General features: G+C 40.9%; 1 long non-coding RNA gene across 1 annotated transcript in view; it reads left to right on the top strand.

Annotated features, from left to right (window-relative positions):
- The first annotated feature begins 2111 nt into the window (after positions 1 to 2111).
- Positions 2112 to 23443, top strand: part of LOC138688161 (uncharacterized) — a 46290-nt gene continuing 24958 nt past the window's right edge. The window contains exon 1 of the long non-coding RNA XR_011327217.1: positions 2112 to 2323. This is a non-coding gene — a long non-coding RNA (uncharacterized lncRNA). The remainder of the gene's footprint in view (positions 2324 to 23443) is intronic.

Genomic DNA, 23443 nt, shown 5'->3' with positions numbered 1-23443 from the left:
TTATTTATTACTTACCTGGAGGCCTAGAGAATTTGGCATTTTGACAGAAGTAAGTGTGCAAGAAATCCCAACGTTGCCTGTTGCTCTCATTGTGCTCTCCCTCTTGCCTGTTTTCCATGTGGGGTGTGCAACTGCTTCCCACTTCCTAGAAATCAAATCACCACCGCTCCTCCCCATTTCTCTCCTGTCTCCACATGATGAGAACATTGTCTGTTTTTTCGCCAGGGATGGGAAAGCCAGGACAAGCTTGGTACTGTGGTCTTTTGCACTAACAGCACTTCGGTGGCAATTCACTCTTTCCAGGGAATTATTCTAGATTTATTCACCACAAAGCATCCAACCATAACAACTCAGTAATTTTAAGGCCTAAGGAAAAAAAATGTAACAAGATGTTCAAAAATTTTGGTTTGGGATAATTGGGAGTTGTTTATATCCTTGTGCTGCTGATTATGTTGTCATATACCACCATTACTGGTGTCCTCAGGAACAGGATTATCTTTGCTTGGAAACAAAGCCTCTGTTTTAACCACTTAAATGCTGGTTAATGTGGCTGATAAATGGAAGGAAAAATACTCCCCTGTTGTTACTGGATCTATCAGATGCTCAAAAATCATAGGGATGAGGGTTGAATAAAGAGATACATGGATAAATGAAACATACTCACTGTAAGTTTTACGATAAAACTATCAGATCACTGCATTTTTTCTTTAGAACATTTAGGCCAGAGTCTCCCCACTGCACAGCAGAATACAGCTCTTGCTCTTCTTTGGTTTGAAAATAACTTTCTGTGCATTCAGATCATACCAACCTTTCCAAGCTGTATCTTCTTTGGGTTTTATACCCTCCAATTATTTCTGTATGAATCTGGAATTCACATCTCTGGCTCATGTTTTTTCCCCTGGCTCGCTGAAATGCCAGGGCTACACAGAAGTCCGATGGATTCTTCTTGTAATGGAAATGTGTTGTATAAGATATGGGGCTTGACAATACTGCTTCTCCTCAGGTTCACTGTGACAGCTGGGATGGGTATCTGCTACTATCCCACTAGAAAGGATTGTACTGAGTGGGCTGGGGCTAAATGCTCTTCACAGTACTTTAACAGTTAAAAAGAAGTTTAAGTATAAATTACATTTGCACTCATAGGACTTTTTTAGATTTCCAGAGTGGCATATGAAAGCTTTCTTGTGAGTTTTTGGGGTTTTGTTTTCTTGGTGGGTTTTGTTGTTGTTGTTTGGTGATTTTGTTGTTTTTTTTTTTAAAGGACCTGTCAATAATATGAGTAGTAAGTTCTAATGTTTTGTACCAGCTTCCAGCCTCTTTGAGGTTTTCAACAGTAATTTCCCTCTGATTTCATGGGAACTGGGACCTGGAAGGCACCAAGCTAGATGCACTTTGTCAAGAGAAAGCATTGTCTGCATCCAGAATTTTCATAACATCTAATGTAAAATGCATCTTGAATTTTTGGGGGAAAAAAAATCTCAACAACTGTAGAGAGGAAAACAAGCCATTTCCTTAGCTTGAACCTGCATGAATTAGTGGTAAAGTGTTGATCTCTAAACTTGCAGTTTCTGAACCATAAAATCTGTTTATTTTACCCTATAAAAGAACATTTTAACTTATATGGCTACTTAAGTTTAAAAGCTATTAGAGAAGTGGGTGGGGAGACGAGAAGCAGCAGCTTGAATCAGTAATTCAAGCTTGCAATACAATCTTCATCTGCTGCATAGCTTGCATAGAAATCCCCTTCAATGTGGATTTTCTGTGCTTGTAGCAGTCCCACAATACAGGAAATATACAGTATATATTTCCAACATTATCCATTATTGTAGTAAAGCTTATGAAGCAACCCATTCCTTGTGTATTCGTGGTGATCTGCAATAACTGGATATTCTTAAGTATGCATTTAAAGAAGTAAAAACATAACATAAGCAGGCAGAAACTAGCATCTGCAGTGACTTTCCAAAGGGATTTGGGGAGAATGTCTTTATTAATATGCTCTTACTGCAGGAACAGCCACAGCTTTGATAGAAAACCTACCTGTGTTTTCTTTTATATCTGAATTTCAGGGGGGTTTTGTGTTTCCCTACAGATTGAAAGTGCTGGGACTAAAATTGAGTCAATGAAGTACCTCCTCTGGTGGGCAGAACAAAGCCACAGCACCCTCAAGAGCGAGATGGTGTGCGACAAGGAGGGACTGCTTCGTGCTGTAGACAGGGCAGGGATGGAGGAAGCCTGGCTCCTGCTGCAAGACCCTCCCTGCTATGCTGTGGCTTGTTGCACCCTGAAGAAAGCAGAGAGGGGCTTGTGCTGCTTCAAATATAAGGTCGGTGTTTGTCCTTCATCCCAGGGTGGAGCATAGGGAGGGGAGGTTTCTTGCACAGGCTCTGATGCTCCTTCACATACACTCACACACACACACACACAGAGCTATTTGCAAGCAGCAGCCTTGCTACAGCAGTCACCTTCAGTGAAAGGGAAGAGAGAGTTTGATTCTCTCTCTGCAAAATTGATAGAAAATTGTCAACGCGTTGAGTGGCTCTGCTTCACTTGAGCTGTGCAGGCCCTTTCTATACTAACTATCCCTGAACTTGCAGTACCTTGCTAAAAATAGTTCAAAGCCTAAGCATGAGTTCTCCGAACTGTGATCCTACCAGTTCTGTTTTATTCGACTCACCATTCCTTTGAAAGTATTCATCCTTCCCCTCGTAAAACTTAAATCAGCTCATTCCTTGGTCCAAGAGTTGACATCATTATGATGTTACATCCTATGTAATGGTGTGAGACCTGGAAATGCATTCACAGCAAAACCACGCTGTGAATTGAATTTGCAGTGCCTCAGCCCTTGCTTGCAGTCTGATCTCCCTCCTGCCTTCCGCATTTATTTGTACTTTTAAAACCTGTGTGGTTCCTTGGAAATACCCCATGGTAACATAGCAGCATGCTGCTGGGGATCTATCAAGGGTCTTTTTAATGTTCCCATTTTTCTTTCCATGACCCCACTTGTTTTACAATGTTTGTGGGACCAAAAGTGATTGTTTTACCAAATTAAGCTAGTTTTCTTGCCAGGAACAGTGGCTAGGATCTTGTTGACAGATTTGGAAAAGATTATTCTTTCAATACGTTTTGAATGATTTTTTTTTAAGGATGTCTGCCATGTACAGTTTCCAAACTCAGACCACATTTAACTGTTTAATATTATACGGCGACAGGGACAAATTAGCACCTTTCATTTTCCTATCAAAATTAACACATCCCAAGAAGACATTTCAAGAGCTACAGATCTCTCATTTAGAAATAAATGTAGGAAACTAGTTAAATATGTTGAACTCAAAATCTTGGCCCAAATAAAGTTTGAGAATTTTGTTATTGATTTCAGAGGCCTCAGAATTTTACACATTTTTCTTATGTGTCTTTGGAGTTACCTTTTCCCTCATGTGTCTTTTATATGATGATTTTTTCTTTTTGATGGAAAGCTCTCTTCACAGCCTGCTCTGAAAGCCACATCTCATCCCTTTGCTCAGGGGCTTCCTCACGGGCATGAGGGGGGTTTTATGGGGGGTTCCCACCCGCCCCCCTTTCATGCATGACTTGGCCACTGGGTTTGTTTGTTCTTCCATCTTCTTCTGAAGCATTTGGAATTGGCCACAGATAGAAATGGGCTAATGGGCAGGGTGCATAGGTGCTTCTGGTGGTAGTGAGAAGCTCCTCAAGCTCCTGGCTGGCGAGTATTTCCCCAGGTAACATTGGCAGGAATCACTGCAATTTGCTTTATTGTTGTGCCTCTTTCTAGTGAAGGACACAGCTTTCTCCCAAGGCACTGGTGGTATTCAAGGCTTTCGTTTTTTGTGCTAAAAGTCTGAAGTTTGTTATAAGGTATTGGAGATTCCTGGATGGCTTGTGTTTACGTGGATGTTGGAGTTGAAGTTCTGAGTTTAGCGTGATGATTGCTGTGATGGCAGGGGTGAGATGATCCAGACAGTGCTTCTAGCTGTATGTTGCCGTGGTGTTGGGGGATATGATGCTGTATAGGGCTGTTTTCGCTGTCACATGAAATGACTCTTTTGATCATTTGTGCTCTCTGAAGCTGCTATGCAATGTAGGTTAATGAAGATTCATATTCTTCTTCCCAGTTTTGGTCCATGCAGATACCTTGGGTTAACAGAAGAGAGAATACAAATCCAAGTCAATATGTCTGTGTATTTCACTTTTCTGTCTGAGAATATTAAGGCCAGATTCTCATTTATACTAAACCCACTTGCAGTATTCTGGCAACATAAAGATGCCTTAGCAGGAATGTAAATTAAAGCCTCTTTATACTTTTAATAGTGTTTGTAGTTTCACTTGGCTGCAGTACAGGAATGATACATGTCTATACAAATGGCATTTGCCATCCTGTTGGTGGCTGCTGATATTCTTCGTGCCTCTACCCCCTAACTAACTAAACCACAAGTCTGCTGCAGTTCCAGCTTTCCAATCTCCTTAAAATGCGCTGTTTTCTTGAAACATCTAAACCTGGATTTAAGGTTAAAATAATTTTTGTGTCCTTCGTTCACCACGCAATGACCCTGTAAGTGTCTGTGTGAATCTCTACTAAATGCCCAGTTCTGCAACGCCCAGACAGATTATTCTTACCATGTACATTGCTTAAATTGGGGAGGAAGGTTCTTCATCTCAGTATGCCTTGTACAATGCAGAGCACCATTTTCTTTTTTGGATTAAAAAAAAGAAAATCTCTTGGGAGAAAAACCTGTATTGTGGACTCTCAGAGCAAGCACTTCACACATTTTACATTAAATCACCCCAGCTTTTACATGTTCAGGTCCATTTTCACTTTTAACCATTAAGATCTTGTGTACTGGTGCCTCATCTTTCAAATGGGATGCTGCAAAAATGAAGAATGTTCAGAAGCCCAACAGTTTAAAGAGCAAAGAATTGAGGGACCTGAAGTACAAGGCTTGTAGAAAAGCCATGTGTCAACTATATAGGCTCTAGGAAAAAATGTCAATATCAGCATCTACCTAATATATTTCAGAGAAAATACTGTTTTTGTAATGTCTGAAAGCATGTTATAAGCATTTTATTAGGTCCATGGTTGTATTCTGGCTGTAGGGTCTTGTGTTAAATTACCACATGTTCAACAGTGCAGGGCTCAGAAGAGCCATGAAAAAAAGCCTCCAAGAAGAGTCCAAAATGAGTTTTTGTTTGTTTGGCCTTTTTGTTTCGTTTTTTAAATAAATTTTAGTAAGTGGTGACTGCAAAGTGCATAGCCTTGAAACTGCCACAGAAAAAAAAGTAATGCTGTTCCCCCTCATGGAAATCTGGAGCTCTCCAGTGGTTTAAGTCCCCCATTCCTTCCTTTTCAAGGTCATGAGAACTTAGTTTCTGTTTGTGGTCTAGGACTGACTGTTAGGTTGTCAGACTCTCAGTCCCTATTGATTTTAAATAGAGAAAATTACACACGGAGAGAATAGAAGGAAAAGAAATGTCTCTGGCAAACTAAAAGGGCAGTATTTGAAGCTTCTGAGGAGACTGAGATCTTAACATATGTAGGGGAGAAAGTTTAAGGGTCTCAGTGCAGGGGAAATGGCATAAGACTTACAAAATACAAATATTTATAAGATTCTGTAATTTAGTAAATGGATTCTTAAAAACTAAGAGATTAATAGGTTCCCCGCGTAAAGAATGTGACAGCACTCTGCAAACATTCAGAGAGCATAATATATAGTGCAATAGCATTTCTGCAGAAACCTCTTATCTCTTTTGTACTCTTAAGTCCTCCCTATATTCTTCCCGTAGATGGAGCGAGTCTTCACTGCAACGCTTTCTGTCCAGACCAGCTGTTCACTACATTTCTCCTTCCAAATCTCATCTGAAAGCATAGTTTTCTGCATTTCTAGATTGAATATTCTTCCTGTGTTGATAGGTGACTCTGGAGGAATTTTCCGAGTGACTGATAAGATAAAGCTACCCTTTTTGGGAACAGCTTGCACGAGGAGCATTGTACAGTTGAACGGGGCTGTCAGAATTTAATCTGTCTGGTTCTGCCACTGAAGATCAGCTGTCATGGGTTGTTTACTTATCACACTGCATTGCTATTTTCTGAAGGATAAAATATTCCAAACCCAAACAAACTCATAATTCAAGAAGAAAGACGACCTCCGCCAAGTATCAGTTGCCCTCCATGCGGAAGAGGGGAGCCACTTGCTAAGATAGAGGCTTCTCCTGAGCCCTCATTAGTTCCTTGCTTATTGTGGTCTGGCAGTGCCCGGGCTGCTAAGCTCGAAGCTGATGACAGCGGAGATGATAAAGTGTCTGCTGAAGCTGTACATGGCTGCGGGTCACTGCCTCGAAATGTGAGAACAAAATGGGTCCGAGCGCTAATGACTTTCAGGTGTGCACGCCAGGGCCTGTCAGGGCAGTCAAGGAATTAGTGCTTGGCACAAGGCGCAGACCTCTTGGCTGCCAAGTTAAACATAAATGGGGCCTCGTGTAAATAAACAAGGGCAAAGTGAGCTTTTACTCACACTAGATTGTATATCAAGCTCGTACACACGTATCGAGCCCATCGCATGCATGCACACGCCGTGCCTCCCTCCCAGGGCAGTAAGGCAAGACTGGATGTTACAGCTGTGAAAGGCGGGGGTGAGGGGAGCTCCTGAGCACCATTTCTCATTTACAGGGCAAAGAGACAAGGCCCCTGCCTTGCTAGAGGCTGCTAAATCTACTTGAGCATTGCTCTTTTCTTTGCTTGCTTTCTCATGCAGATGGACCAGTGCTTACCTTGTAGGATGCTACCTTCCTTACCTTGGAAAAACTCTCCCTGATCTCTCAGGGTGAGCTCCCTTTCAGCCCACCATCCCTCCTTTTATATATTCCCAGCCCTCTCCAATGCACACCAAGATTAAATTTCTGCTTTGGCCTGGATTATGTTTTCCAGGCCAATACATTATGCCACCTTCACGCTCCCCTCCCTGCCCCATCTGGCTTCCATCCTACCCCCATAAAGATTATTAATATAGCCTGTTTCCCAACGATTTATTAGCAGGGGCCAAACTGGTGCCATTTCCCATTTTAGCAGAGCACTGAAAATAATCCTGAGGAGTGTGCCCAGCTATAAAAATGTACTTACACTGTCATATTTGCAGTTTCAAACATGCACCACTTGATAGTCTCAAAAGTGCTGTTTAATTGGGTTTTATGGGTTCTAATTAATTATACCATGTAAAAAAATGACTTGTCCCATTACAGCTCTCTGTGGTTTACTCTGAAGAGCAATGTAATTTAGAGATAAATTGTCCTTCTCTATCCCCCTGCCCCTGCTTTTCCCAGCAAGCTTCAGAAAGGTTTAATTCTCTTTAAACCTGGGAAAGAGAAGCTGAGAGAAAGCTACCTTTTGTTCAGGGGACACAACTTTTCCCAGTACCCATGAACAGCTTTAAATGTGACTCGAAATGGTTCCACGTTGCTTCTGCTGAATCAGGCTGGCAAAATTATGAATAATCCTGCAACTTTCCAAAGCTCACGTCTGTGGTAGCTGTGATTTTGCAGAGGCTTGAACATGTTTGCAGCTTTATACGCTGTGGATTATTTCCTCTGATTACATAGAGGTAACAGTAAAGAAAGCTGAGCATGTGTGCAGTTTTTTTTTCCTGAATGAAGGTCTAGATTGAGACTTCTCGCCGCGACACTGTGAAAATAGTTTGTTAGAGGATCTGGCCACCTTTATGGCATTTCCGTATGATTAGCAGCAGAGGAAACCTCTCAAGTTAACTTCCTATCCTGTCTTGCAGAATCATGAAGCCTGGAATATTCAGACAAATTCTGGGGCAGTCTTCTGACTTTTAAATGCTTCCTGGAATGACTTTGTGAAAAATGAGCAGCCAAGCAGGTACACTCGTGGTTGTTTAAAATATACTCTTATATTACATCCATCACTGTAATAAATTGGGTCTCATGAGGCAAAGCATGAAATATAGTAGAACTGAAGTAGACAAACATTATATCTTATGGTCTATGACTTTATCTGGAAATTAGGGAGTCAGAGTATCAATTAATAAGAAAAGACAGGGCAAAGAAACCTCTTTAATTTGCCTTTTATAGGCAAATGCTACTTATTTCAGAAATGTCATCTTGCACTTCAAACAGTGTAAAGCTTTTGTGCATGACCGATACCTCCAAAACTACACTGCCCACCCTAGGAAGGAAATTTGGTGAAACATCCCTGGTCACTGGTATTACTCTTAGCACCAAAAGGTTACGATTCTTGATGTGACTGCACAGATGAGTGTTCACAGGATCAAAAAGTTTGTGAGTCATGCTTCTCTAATTTGCTTATTTTATAAAATAAATAACCAGCATGTCAGTTGCTGGAAACTTGGACCATCCTGGGTGTCCAGATCAGTCTGCTTCATGCTCTGGAGCAGGAGCGGTAAGAGCTGCCAAAAAAAAAACCCAAAAAAACCCCACCACCACCACAGTCACACACATTACTCATCAATCTGAAAAGTAACAAGATTAATACTAAGAACTGTTTTTATAAAGTAATCCTCTTAATAGTAAAATTAGTTAAAAGAAATTTTAGTATATGTATCTAGTTAGTTATGTTAATAATAACTAAAACCTGCAATGGTTTTATGGAATGAGTTAGCAAAACAGAGCCCAAATCTGAATAAACCTGAAAATCTCCATGCAGCATTTGGGTAAGCCCAAACAAACCTGAATATCTTGGTGTTTGTACAGTGTTTATGTTTGCTTTTGCATGGCTTTTGCTGCCTCAGAAAGCCATTTATGGAGAGGAAACAACATGAAACCTGCTCTTCTCACGCGATTTTCATCATCGAGAGATTTAAATAAGTGGGATCTGCTCTTTTCAAGCCATTCTGTCCCCATAAATTATTCCTGGAGGCATTAAAAAGGCTTGTGAAAAACACAGTAATAAATACCCAAAGCACAAATACAAATGTTGCAGGCTGCTCACACTGCTGTGACAGCAGCTCTGTTGTTAATTTATTGAGCAAAACTGAAGAGGGACCTCAATACCTGTTTCAGCGCTGCTGTGTGTGGAGCCTCATTTTACACTGCTGAAACCGATGTTAAAAATCCCACTGACTTTTTATAACAGTCTCGTGATTGCTCCAAAGCTGACCGAGTTACTCTGATTATTCCAGAGGAGTGAAGGAATAAGGAAAATGAGGGGAGAGAAGAAATATCAGCTGCAAAAGGCTCTTCTAGCTCGCGTCACCTGCAGCAGCTCCCTGCCCCGGGTGGACTGTGCCTCTGGGCAGGATCGGAGAGGTTGTGTAAGAGCGGCGAGCTCTGCCAGGTCCTTTCTCCTGACACATCCCAGACCACAAGTATGGCCCCTACATCTGAGGGAGAGAAGCAGCAGGGGCATGCGTGAGTCATGGCCCTCATGACAGGGGAATTCCTCGCTGGCTGCTGGCAGCTGCGGGGCTGAGCGGTTTCCACTGCCTGAGCATTACGGAAAGAGCTGTTCTCAACTGAGTATTTAATTCCAATTTCTCACCTCCCTTCAAAATAGAAGATCCTGACACAGGTTTTTTTTTTGATCGAACAGTTCTCATGTAGTTCTTCTCACTGATCTTTTGTGAACTAGGAGAAGCCCAGGTTCACAGCAAACCCTAGGGTATCCTTCAAAGGCATCTGAGTCGAGTTACGTTTTGCACTCTACTCATCCCCTTGATAAGAAAACACAAAAGAACAAAATATTAATCAGTGAAACAGCCAAACTGTCCATCTTTCCATGGCATTTAACGCCTGGTTAGCCCAAACCCTGGTTTCACCTGTGAAAAGTACCCTGTACCTGCCCACAAGTGCCGTTACCCGTGCAGGGAGCTGCAGGAGTGCTGGCTTGGCACAGCTCTGCCTCTAAGTAGCTGCATTGGTATGGGAAACTCAGAACTGCTGCCCCTTGTTTCACAGGTCAGTGGTGGTTCCTTTAGATTAAAAAAGTTTGGATTTGGGTCTTTTTTCACAAATGCATGAAATGAGGCAGGGCTGTGGATGAAGGAGGAACAGGGCTCCACTCCTCGCTCTGCTATGTCTGAGTGGGAGAAGCAGTAAAAGTAGCTGGAAAATGAGGCTACCTTCCTTGGTATCACTGTATAGAAAATAATACATAGCACATTTAATAAGTTTCTTATTACAAAGTTTATATGCTACTACAGTGGTATTTTAGAAATAGCTGGTGATGTGCCTATAACTAGGATTGCTTGAAACTTTCGAGGCTTCTTTATTTCCTTATAGCTCTGTCAAACTGAACATTCTCATTGAAATTTCCCATGCTGGTATCAGCTCTGGTTGATTTATTTAAAACAATTTAAACCCAACACAAATAAAATTTCAAGGGGAATTAGAAATTTTGAGGCAACGGAGGCATAGGTGTTCTCCCGATTCAGAATGAAATGAAATTATGAAATAACTGAATTTCCTGCATACTTGAAATTTGGCATGCTGCCTCTATGTATTCCTTCAGCAGTGAATGTTACAAAATAGAAGTGGTCCTGATTCACCCAAGCACATATATCCTGATTCCCTGCAACGGAAAGACACAGGCAAAATGCTGAACTGAAACTTAGAGGCAGATTTTGATCACCTCTAATTTCAACTTGAAAACTTTAATCATTTGGGCTTAGGATTCTATGCCAGGTACCTTTTCCAGTTTTTGGAAAATTTCAGCAGATTATGACTCAGGAACAAGAATATAAATATATCTAAATTTATATTACTACACTTATAACATTTCTATCCTATATATTGCACTTATGCATGTATATATAAAGATATATATGGGTTATAGATTAAAATTTATAATTTTATATATACATATATATAATGGAGAAAGTGTTCTCCTTGAAAAGCTTATTATTTAGAAAAGGCTGTCGGGAAATCATGAAATTAAGGTTTCCTGCATAGTGTTTATTTGGCTTCCTTTTGTACATGTGTTTGGTATAGTCTTTAATTACATGACCATGTACTATATTTAGCAGAGGACCCTGGTCTCATTCAGTTCAGAAGGTGGAGCAGCTCAGGAGATGAGTCACGGCTGGGTAGAGGAGGCGGCTGGTGTCTGATGGACTTTGCCTGTATTTGGTATAGAAGCTGGGAGAAGTATAATAAGAGGCAGAGGATTGAAAAGAAAATGGGGGATCTCATGGCTAAGGTATCTGAATACTGCAAAGCTCTCACCCAGTCTTAGAGAAGTCGATTTAAACTGAATTCTTCCCGACTGGCTATTAATTTTATTTTGTATTCTGTGTTTCCATTTGCAGAATACATTGTCAGTGTTATTTCTCCTGACATATGATGCTGTACAATGTTAAACATTCTGAGAAATCAATTCCCAGACATCTCAGTTTGGGTACCCAACGTTAGCAGAATGTTTTGACCTGAATCTCTTTGTGTTTCAGTTTCCCATCTGTTAAACAAGAATAATAATATCCTCTCATCTTACGGGGTGTTGTTAAAAGGAATTAACATTGTGAAGCACTCATATGCCATACTGATAAGAGTCCTAGAAAAACTCAGAAGAAAATTAGCAACTGTGCCTTCCAAGCAGGTTTTGGATAGTATGTGGTAAAAAAGGCCTCAAGCCACATGCTGAATAACGACACTGTAGCAAAATATTGAATATCTGCTTATTAAGTGATCGCTGTCCATCCTGAGGTAGAATCTGGTGGAAAACAAGACATAATCCTGTATTTAAAGGGTGAATCATAATGCAGATGAATAAGGTTTTATGGTTAACTTTAGTTCTGACATTTTGATCACTTGGTTTTGCATATATAAATGGTGCACGTGCAAAAAGATACCTATGCCTAAAAAGAAACAAAATCTGAGTTCCAGAATGCTTGCTCTTCCAACAAATATGCAGGATCTTAATTCTTATCTCTGTAGATGAGTTGCTTCTTGGTGCCTGGTGGGTTTTGGAGAGGAAGAGACATCGCAGCTTACTCTATTTGGGAAACAGTTTTCAAGAAAATGTTAAACTGTAGCTTCTTGCCTCTTCTTTGTTTTTAAAAAATGGGAAAAGCTTTCCATCTGGGAAAACTGGTAGTGGAAATAGTTTTGAAATTAGTACTTAGATTCATGCACACACCTGGATGGGCTCCAGCAAAATTTGCATGGGGTATTACAGTACTTTCTGTTAACACTTCTTCCTACAGCTTGTGGAAGAGTAAACTCCTAGGTTCTGTAGCAACCAAGTATATAGCTTTCACAGACCTAGACAGACTACTTATTAAAGATAAAAGAATTTTTTGGCACAAGAACAAATGTCTATTAATTGGCTATGAATAAATTCAGTCTGGAAAATAAATGAAGTTTTTTAGCTACCACAGCAACAACTTTCGAGTGGGTTCCTAGTAGGAAGAAACGTGGAGTTTCCTAGTTCCCTCACATGATGTCTGATGAAAATAAAGAAGAGGGTTGCAGATCTGAAGATCTGTATGAGAGCAGACTGGGCTTAAGAACCTAGGAAGTTGGTTTCAAGTCCCATATCTGCCATTTCCTATTCCTAAAAACAGCCCTCACAAGGCTAACATTCACCTTCCCCATTTCACACATGGAGAAGCTGACTCCTAGAGGGATGAAAGGATAAATCCAGTCTCCTCAAATTCATTAATGAGGACTCATTAGCAGAGCAAGGAATCAAAGGCAGCTTTCCAAATGAGACAGACCCTAGTTATGAAGAAGTAAAGCACTCTGCCTGCTTGTGCCCCTTTACCAACCCTTCCCTGCACTCTGAAGGGTGGAGAACATACATGGAACTGGGGTCTAGCATCATGCAATGGTCGGGTGCTGTCAGTACCCCCAGTGTTTATTCTCCTCTTCCTTATTCTCTGCTGTTTGCAAAGTAGGGCTGCATTGGCTTTGCTGGTAAAAGATCCTTTGCAGACACAAAGAAGAGAGGAACAATTCCAGGCCACTTTGCAAGTCACTGGGAACAAAACATAGCTGCCCCTGCACCTTGTGAGTGGTGTAAAGTGTGTCTGATTGCTTAGCCATCAGCAGGAGGCAGCTTAAGGTGAACCATTCCTGCTGGTTTGCCACTATTAAGATCTAGCAGTACCTTGATGTTTCCTCACTGGCAATAATTTGCAGGATTAAATACTTCAAGCCACTCTAAAATTAGTTCCAGGAGGCATTTTGTGCTTTCATTTCAGAGCTCTCATGAGCCTTTCCTACTTTGTAAGTCTGCTACAGCTAATTACCTGATGGTTACAGTGCTCTAGAAGATTTCAAATATCTGTCTTTTCCACTGGTCTAAAGACCCAAGTGGGGTTACGGTGTAGAACCTGTACCGGGAGTGTTTGCCAAATACTGTAACTAGCTCAGTGAGCTTCATGAGATGGGCAAATAAACCCTGCAGACAAAATTATATTTGTCCAGTGTCTCCATCCAAGATTCAAAGCAAACTTATTTTTGAGCCTTTAAAAATATCACAGAAACCTATTGAAAGAAATACTTTTATGTATTGAACCCTCTTCATCTGCCTGATCCATTAGAGACACTTCAGAATCACAGCAGATGTTTTCAATGGGACCACCTTCATTGCTGTGGTTTAAGGGTTTGCAAGGAACATTTTGTATTTTATTTTGAGAACACCTGTAGTGTGTGATGCTACTGTCTGTCCTATGCAGACATGTAGCTATCAGAGCCAGAGGTAGAATAATTTTGGGAGAAGTGAGAAATCTTATCACATCAGCAAAAAAGCACAGCTCGAAGAAGACTGGAGGCCATCAGTCTGCAGATATCCATTGGCAGCAGTATCCCCCTCTTGAAGATATAGTTCACTCTGCTTGGTGTTTCTGGCCACCTTTATTGGCCCATGCTGGCTGTGGCCATGCCATGATCCTTTCTATTTTCTTCCCACCCTTTCCTGGCCCCTTTGAGATGACTCATTTTCTGAATATATGCATGTGTCATTTATAAAAAGTCTTACTTTCCTGACCACAGCAAAAATCCAGAGGGGTTTGATTCCTTACTTGTGATTTCACAGGCTGATTTTTTTCACCTGGCACCACGCCCAAAAGAAATGATCTCTCTCTCATACTTCCTAGGGTCATCATTGCTTTTAGCATCTTTTAAAACCTACTTGCTCGTTGCTTCTGAAGCATCAAGGCAGGCACAGCTTCATACACCAGTTCCCAGCCTTACTTCTGGGGGCTTGGTATTCATGTTGTTAAACCCATGGCAATTTGAAAACCATTGCATGCATCCCAGTAACAGTAGCAAATTTTTTTACTCATTGAGCCATCACTGAACAAATTGAAATTGTTCCCTCATTTACTCTGAATGAAAGATGTCCATCACCTTCAGCTAGACAGATATTCAGTGAAGCTGTCCACCACAGCTGTCCAGTGTTTCTTCTAGACAAAGATGCTCACCAGCCATTGCTGTGAACCTCCAGTGCAGCGTCAGAGTATAGCTGAAGTCATGTTTGTCAAATATAGTGACCTAACATGAAACTTCCGAGTTGTAAATACTGAGACCCTGATCCTAGTCCAATAGCAGGACTTAGTTGCTTCAACATGATTTTCAGTGTTTACACCTGGGCGTGATGTTTGAAAACTGTGTTCTGAGACCCAACTTCCTTTGAAGTCGATGGGAGTTTCAGCCTCGACTTCCACAGCAGAAGGGTTGGGCTCTTTGTTCTTTTGTCTAGTGCAATTTGTGAGTAATTGCTATGATCCAAGTGATGGGCAGCTGGATTTTCTAGCTAGTTTCCAAATTGTGCGCCTTCTGAGACCAGACGCCTCTTCTACCTCTCCCAAAACAAAATGCCGAAGGAACATAGATAGAGGAAATCCGTTCAAACTGAGTAAACAGCTCGTGGGGGTAGGCCAGCAGGATTCATTCACGCTCATTCAGCCCAGGCTGGCTGGTTTGATTCCAGTTGGAGCACTCTCTTCATTACAGGCCCCCTGGGGAATGTTAATCTGTACAGTATAAACATTTATAAACATCTACTAAATCATTACACTTCAGCTGCCCCATAAACACTCCTGAATGCTTTCCTTAGGCAGCATTGGTTGGGTAATGTGTGGCTTTTTGGAATGAGTTTACGGGTGTTTGGCACTGGCAGAAATACGGGGAGAGGGCACTGGAGGTTAAATAACATTGTTTAAGCTTCATGACTTATTTAGGATAAAGACAGAAGCTCCTTGTGAAACATTAAAATGGGTCTAGCTGGTAGATGTTGAGGAAAAGCCCAGGTTGTAGAGAGGCTAAGACAGCCTTCAAGCTTTGCACACTGGATTTTAGTGATGCCATTGCCATGAACATCACAAACTTCACTTACCGCTAGTCCACTTGACATTTCTGGACCCAGGCAATACATCATTATTCATCTATGACTGCAACACTAGCTGCCTTTGAAAGAACTGCCTGATGCAAGGAAAAAATGTAGACATACCTTCTGAATACTGAGCCAGAACTAACATAACCCACAGAATTGTAATCAGCTGAGCCACAGGTCCCAGGCTTGCTTTTATGCACTTACAGGACATGTGAGTATGTATGTATTGGCAAAAGTAAGTATGTTTATGAACCAAAATGAGCATGTATATATATTTGCATCTGTGAAGTGTAAGTAATCAGGTTTGAATGCACACCTAGCAAAGCAAAATTTGTGCTTTGTAGAGCTGAACTCTCAGTTCCTGGATGTGATCTGTCTCCTTGCCTGAAGGTGCCGGCATGAATGAGCATTACCAGGACTGGCATAGTAGTATAGTAACTCCATACCCAGCTCTAGAAGATCTATGTGAATATAGAAGCAGTAAGTAAAAAAGAAACAAATGAACCCTTATGACTTAGTCTTAAATAAGTAAAGGATAATTCCATCAATTATTAATATTTTTGTTCATTTTCAGGGGTTTTGAAAAGCTATGAACTGATAGAGGTGTCATTAATTACCACAAGGATTGTGCATGAGTAATGTAACCTGAGCAGAAGTTAAACATGTTGCATGAGAGAGATGTGTTTACTGACAGTCTGATGAATAGATAACAACTTGATTTCTAAAAAGCCTCTTAGGAAAAATTATTTAATTGGCTATAATTATATTGTATCCCACACTTGAGCAAATAGCGTGTGTACTTAAATCTCTGCTTTACTTGTGCATATCACAGGTATGTGGCTGGACATAACAGGAGCCTCCTTTTCCATCTCCTTTTTCTCTTGTATTTATAGCACACAGCCACTGTCTTCCAGCTATGACCACACCTATTTGTGAAACAAGGGCAGAGAAAACAGAAGATTTTTTCCTAAGTGGATCTGGATGCACAATACAGGCAAGCCAGAGGGCAGAAATCCTCCCTGATAGACACCGAGCTGTGGCTGTGGCTTTCCCGGCCCGGCCTTTCAGCGCTGTCTTTGCCAAATTAACAGCTGGAGTGAGAACTTGCAAATGGAATAGCTCTAAAATCCTTTGCAACTTCTCAAGGCCATGGGGCAGTGGGCTGCGAGGTCTCCAGACCATGGTCTGCTCTGCCCTGCTTGGACACCAGCATCAGGCCAAAAGGCCAGGACCGATGTGCCTTGTCCCTTGGTACCTTGCAAGTAAAGGGGAAAATGAAGATTGGTTTTACTACTCATGTTTACCAAAACCTTCTAAAACATGAAATCAAACCAGACCCATTATGGGCTAAAGGTGGCTTTACCATATCTGCACTTTCCAGCTTGCAAATCTCCCTCTGTGTGTGTGTGTATGTGTGTGTGTATATATATATAATCAGTAGCAGAGGGTGAATTTTCCACAGCTTTTTTGTGGCACGTAATGAGGTGGGTAATTTAAAATCTGTTCTGTATGGTCAAGGATCCAGCTCACAAAAAGCATTACACATTATTAGCTTCGATTGGTCTTTTAACATCCATCTTAAAGGGTCAATAAATGAGTTTGCCTAGAGGTAAACCAGTTGTTATCATGTGTAGGGTTACGGTCACAGCTGGAGGGCACTGGCAGGGACAGGCTGTCTGTCTGCCTGTGTAGGAGACTTCAGTCTCTAGAGTCAGTGTTCTATTAATTTTACAGTACCTTAAATTCATATTGTAATTATGAGAAGTAAGCAGAGAGAGAGAAAGATCTCCTTTTAATAGAAAATAGGTTTAAAGAAATCTGGAGCCTATTACCTTGCCAAATTCTAATTATATTACAGCTGGACTTTTATCTCGGAACACTGCAAATAAATTCAGACCGAGGTAGCTTGGATATATGTTTCCCAACTTGACAACAGGAACCTGTGGACAGGAGAGAGAAGAGAGCAGTGCAACCAGCATGAAGCCTTGGGAGTGTCAGATTTTGAATTTTAGTTTTAACCTAGGCTAAAATTTCATGACTTAATTCAAATACAAAAGTAAATTTAGTGGTCTCATACAAGCCCCTAGTGGACATCATTTATCCAGTTGAAAAGATCACCACATGTTTTAATATGATGACGTCTTTGATTAGAAAGTAAAGCTTGGAATATCCTTAGTTAGGAGGACTGGGAGACAGGGAAACTTTTAAAAGTAGAGGCTGATGTATATCATCCCACAGCTGTCTGGGATAAAATGTGATGCAATACAGCAGTTGCAGAGATGTGAGGAGCTCAAAGCTATGAAAGTGATAGAATTTGCCTATTGACTTGATGAGCATTGACTCAAATGTGCTCAAAGCCTGAAGCTATGTTATTTCGGTACTTCAACTCCGATTTGAAGTGTACAGTAAGGGAAACTCACATGACATTATTAATACAGACACTTTTCCATTTAGTTAAAAAACATTAACAAGAGAGGACTGCAAACATCATTTTATAGGATAAGTCTTCAGACATCAAGAACTCAAGACATTTTGTAAGCACAAGTCTGGTATTTGACCCTTCCCTCCCCAGTAATCAAGACTTTCAGCTGCGGAGTCCCTGGGTGCTTGCAGGCAACATCCAGACATTTAAGAAGGCTGGTCTAATCTAAGCTCCATTAGAGGCATTTAATATTGGCTTGACTTGATCTACTGCAGCCTTTGCTCGTATTTTGTCATGTCTCTAAGGGGTGGGATAGTGGTGGTGGTGGTGAAGGGGGAGGGAAGAGTGGAGAATTGAGACTGTAACTTCTATCAGAGCTTTATGAGGAGGACAATTTGAAGCACTGTCCTTGCAAGGTTAAGAACAAGCACATGGCAAATCCCGCTACGCTCCCTCCTGGCTCCTGAATAACAGCAGCCTGTGCCGTGCTCCCAGCTAGCGCATCTCAAGGTTCCTCCTGGGACCTGGCTCATCTGAGCCTTCCTTCTGCCATCCACTTCGTTTTGCCTCTCTCATTTTCATAGAATCAACTGCTCCTGAAAAGAAACCTGTTCTGCAGCAGCCCAAGAAGTGACATTCATTCCTATGAGTCTCTCTCACCCCTCGATGTGCGCACTGTTAATTTAGAGGAGGACTGAGCAGCAGCTGCTTAGAAACAGTGTGTTTCTGGCCCCTGCTTCAGTAGGGATGTGAGGAGGGGTTATGTATAAACCTCGTGCTCTTTTCTTCCAGCTGTGAGGAAGAGGAGGGGCTGTACTGCAGCAGCACCGATCCCTGACCCGAGACCGGACACCTTCAGTTAGCTCAGCATATGTTGAGAGCTGTCCCGGTGCAGTCGCACAGGGGGAAATGTGTGCCCTTTCGAGCCCCTCCTGCCCTCTGCTTGTCTTCCTTCCCAGTCTTTTGGGTTTTCCTCCACTAGCCTTGTCCTTGTGAGCATACTTACTCTGCTTTTCCTTCCCTCCAGTTGTTCCTATTCCTGCTCCAGTGGGCTGTACCCTGAGTCACAGTTTCGGGCTGTGTCTGCACCGCGGCAAACATCACTGCACCACTCACAGCTCTGCTGCCAAAGGGCACACAGACTTTGCTTCCCAGGATTGCACCAAGGAATGGATTTACAGGCAGGAATATTCGTGTAGACAGAGTTTTTTCTTTAAATATAAATATCAGAAAATGCTCACAGAAGGCACTTTTGTAATCCTGGGGGAGCATCTGTGCCCATATAGCTGATTCTCAAGTTGTTCCCATCTAATTAAGGAGCCAGAACATGAGCTTTTTATCCAGAAAAGCCAGCTTCCATTTTGGCAATCCTCCTTTCTCCAATCTTGCCTGCAAATTGAAGACTGGGAGTGCCTTTCACAAAAAATATTTGCTAAATCATTTCAAATAGCAAATGGGCATCTGGAAAATTAAAGGTCATTCATGAACAACTAAAAACTGGGAAAAGAGGCAAGGTCAGCTGAAGAAAGCCATATAATTTTGTTCCTGCTGAAGAGATAGATAATTTGTTCATAGTCCTTAGGTTGACCCAATGCATAAAAACAAATCCTGCAGTCAGCTTTAGAGATAAACACAGCTTCAGAGTTCCCTGGACAGTGTTTTCTGACACTAATGTACAGTCCAACCCAGTGACTTCAAGCAAATGAGCAGATTTGGCTGTGGAAACAGTTTTGCTTCCTCCTTTCCTTGCAACGTAAGTTTGGGCAGAGGGAAAACTTTACTCTTAAAAGTTTAATGCTATTAGTGTGATTTTTGTAAGTTATTGTGTCTATCTCAGCCTTTAGCAAATATTATGCAGTAAAACATGAGCATGAGACCTCATCCATGTTTGCCCCTGGTTTTTTACGCCAATGCTTTTAGAGGTAGTCAGAGTTGTGTTTGATATAGTCATGCGAATGATGCAAGTCTCTCAAAATTAGTCTGTTATAGACTAAGCTTGTCCCTATCACAAAATCTATGATATGCTTAGCCCAGAGTAGGTGGGATACTTATTGCAGGGAAGGGAATAACTGTTCAGACCTCTGGCTTCTAGAAAGCTCCTTTCTCATGGCTGCAGTAGATGTGTTTTGGTGTGAGGGACAATGGGAAGGAAGTATGAACAATGCTTTTGCCAAAGCAACGTATGTTCTTTAACTTTTTTCAAAGGTGTCAATTCAGAACCATTCCTTAACAAGAAATTAGTAAATTTGATCCAAAGGCTACTTGTTAGTAGGAGTCTTGCCGATTGACCGTACTGGGGTTTGGATTGGGCCCTAAATCCTACAGCTGTACTTATTAATAATTGAGTAAAAAGGGTTGGCAAAGTTTTTCATCCACTGTAAACAAACACGTTTCCACTATGAAGTGCATTTAATGGAGTTTTGCAGCATTGGTCTCCCGGGCAAGCATATTAGTCTCTGTTTTTCCCTCCCTGTCCTAATGGCCACAGCCAGGAGGGGGGCTGGTTTGAACTGTGAAGGAGGCTGGTTTTTATCCACATTGAGCGGAGAGGCATAAATTGGCATTCCATATAATCATAAAAAAAATTCCCAGCAATTATTAAAAGATTCTTATCTCTTGCTCCCTACATGGATAATGAGATCCCTCTCTGCTGGACTGAGACAGCCTGTCTCTCAGCTCACTTAATGAAATGGACCAAAGTTTGCAAATTAGCATAGCCCTGACTCCGAACGTAACCTCTTGTTGTCTAGTTGTACATCAAGGCCCCTGGCTTATGTCTTTTCTTATTAACACCCCGTAATCATGTCAACCCTCTTTGGTTTTCATTTCCTGTTTCCTTTTACAAATTCACTTTTGAGTTTTGAGCACATTGTTGGGTGCCTTTGGATGAGCTGGGATTTTATTTTTGTCTCATTTTTAACATTATTGAAGTATAAGTTTATTGGGGGGGTACTGGTGTGGATCTAGGGAATCTGTCTTCTGTTTCATTTTTTAGCTGTTTTTTTGCCATGTGATCTTAAAGCAACTCCTCTCATATGTCTATGCTCATTTCCCTTCCACTTTTTAATTTTTAAGTTTTAGACTGTAAGATCTTAGGGGCAGGGATTTTGTCTTGCCATATATTTGGTCAGTGCCTTCCAGAGTGCATTTTTGTTTCTGTGAGGGTGTCTGTGTAATAGATTATTAATAATAATATGGAACAGTGATATCATACTCTAACAAACACAATATGCTAAAGGCTTTCTAAGAAGTCAAGAAGGATGAACCCTTTGAAACTCTTTTTCCTTCTCTCTCCCCTGATGTGAAACTTCATTGTCGGACCTTTAGAGTAATAAATCAAAGCAGCTGAAAGAAGTGAATCATGATTTCTTTTGCCCATGTGTAGCTGACCCAATCTGTCTTTGATAAGGCAGTGCCCTTCCACTTTATTCACTACCCTACTAATTATCCTTCACTTTCATGAACACTAAAATCCACTCACACATTAGAATAAAAAAAGAAACAGGGAAGTGATTAGTTGTGTACAGATAAGAAGCAGCCCACAGTGTTAGCTGGGTAATAACATTTTTCTAAGATTTCTTTTTTTTTTCTGGAATTCATTTTCTCTCACTTACATCCATTGCAGTAAAAAATGCTTACTGTTTGTAACACAAAAGATAACTCTTCAATGCAAAGCTTTAGTGTATGTCCTTAAAAGATTTATTCCTTTATCAAGTATTAATTTAAGAAGGGGTGCCTTGTAGGTAAGGCAATGACATCAGTGGTAGGCTACAGGGCAGCAGATTTATTAATTTAATAGGTTTATCCATTTTACAGCTTGGATAATCATATTTCACTAAACTGGTACACAAGGAGGCCTCAGCCCATCTGACAGCTTTATTCTTGTGTGAGTTAACAAGCACATTTTGTACTCGTGACCTTGTGAATTGTAAAAGTGCGAGGAGCTAGAGAGGAATGACAGACCAAATCCAAGAAACGTGTTAGCATTTCAGTTTTCCTGAGCAAGATTTATAAAGGGAGCAGTGAGGAATCTCAGCTGCAAAGATAACTTAAACATTTGTTAATTTATTTGGTTTAAGAAAATATGCAGAATTAAAAAAAAATAATAATGGAATGTTAACTTTAAAAGTATGGGCCTAATTTGTTTATCAAAGACATCAGTTTAACAATAGAATTGCTCCCCTGACAATAGAGGAGTTGGTCTTGATCTGTGACAACTAGAAAAGAATTGGGCTGGTTTTGTCTAAGGTAATTGTGTTTGGTACATACTCATGTTTACTCCATGTGACTCTCTGTGCTTGCTGTGGCCACTAAATTCCCTCTATAAGTGTTTAAAATTCTTGAAACTGGCTGAGAAATAATGAGATTAAGCAAAGAATGGAGCTAGGCTTTTGAAAATGCCTAGTTAAAAGCCATTTTACAGTTAAAAACCTCATATATACATGTGTCATTTTAAAGCATTTCTTATTTACTATATAGGAAAGAACGAAAGCACGCAATCCTTTAGGATTTTTTTTTTCCTTATTGAAACTGTTGAGAGAAAAAGAAAATATTTTCCTATTTGTGTAAAAGCTTGCACTTAAAGCTGGACTTTTTGTAAAAACCATGTTTCCATTTTTTGTTGAAAAGATGACATGTTCAGGAAGAAGATACTTTCTGTGCAAAATAACATTCAACTGAAATCTAAATTCTCTTCAGAAAATTTAACATAAAAGTAGGGGCTAATCCTACTCTGTCCTTCTAATAAAAACAAAAGCTGAGCTACTGACACTGTACTAACTGCAAGCTCTTCAAATAAGAGCAAATACCTTGGACCTCATCATAAAAGGGTACATTTGGCAACACTGAAAGAACTGAAAGAATTGTAGACCTTCAGGGATTTATTTTCATTTATATTCAAACTCCTTTACGCCAATCTAGACATGTAAAAAGGAATATTTTGTGCAAATCAGAATTAGGCCATGAAGACAGGAATTTCAAAAGCTTGGATATGAGTCGAACATGACAGGCTGGTACTGAGATACAACGTGCTCTTAATTTACTTTCCTCTCTATTCCTCACTTTCTGCATGTCACTCATTTTTGACAGCAGGCAATGACTGTTTAGCTCTTCTTAGCAGGTGTCAAGATCTGTCTGTCCGTTTTGAGCGTAGAGCAAAGTCGAACACTTGCTCTGCAAGGCCCAGGGCTTGAGTACGTGCATGAAATGCCATGCTGGGGTGTGCGAGCAGAGCTGCCCGAGCCCAGAAGTTGCATGCAGCTTGACAAACTCCCTTGCACAACCCAAGTGGGCAGCAGTATTTGGGGAACCACGGTTCTGTCTGTAGGGCTTGTTTGGAAAACTTCATGTCCTTTTCCAGTCACAGGCACTTTCTGGTTTGTACACAGCAACAGTTAGCATTTGGGTTTAAAAAGCTGCATGAGGATATTTATGTTTTCAAGAGAATTCATTTTTTAAAAAAAATTTATAAATCCTGTTACGTTTTGAGCTGCTATATTTGCAACAACAGCTGAATTTCCACCCTGAAGTATACAACAAGTGTTACACAGGGAAAGCATTTCTCTTCTAACTTACTGCTAGAAATTTAATGCTATTGCCTGGTCTGCGCTAGAAAAAAAGACATCATGTGAACCTCCTGTTTGGTCCCTTTTAAATTTGCATGGCCTGAAATTCTTACTGTATGATGCTGTTGACCGTGTTCC

This window comes from Haliaeetus albicilla, chromosome 2, assembly GCF_947461875.1.
Source record: "Haliaeetus albicilla chromosome 2, bHalAlb1.1, whole genome shotgun sequence".
NCBI classification, from domain to species: domain Eukaryota; kingdom Metazoa; phylum Chordata; class Aves; order Accipitriformes; family Accipitridae; genus Haliaeetus; species Haliaeetus albicilla.
Note: the sequence above shows the minus strand (reverse complement) of the source record. Positions and strands in the feature narration are given on the sequence as shown.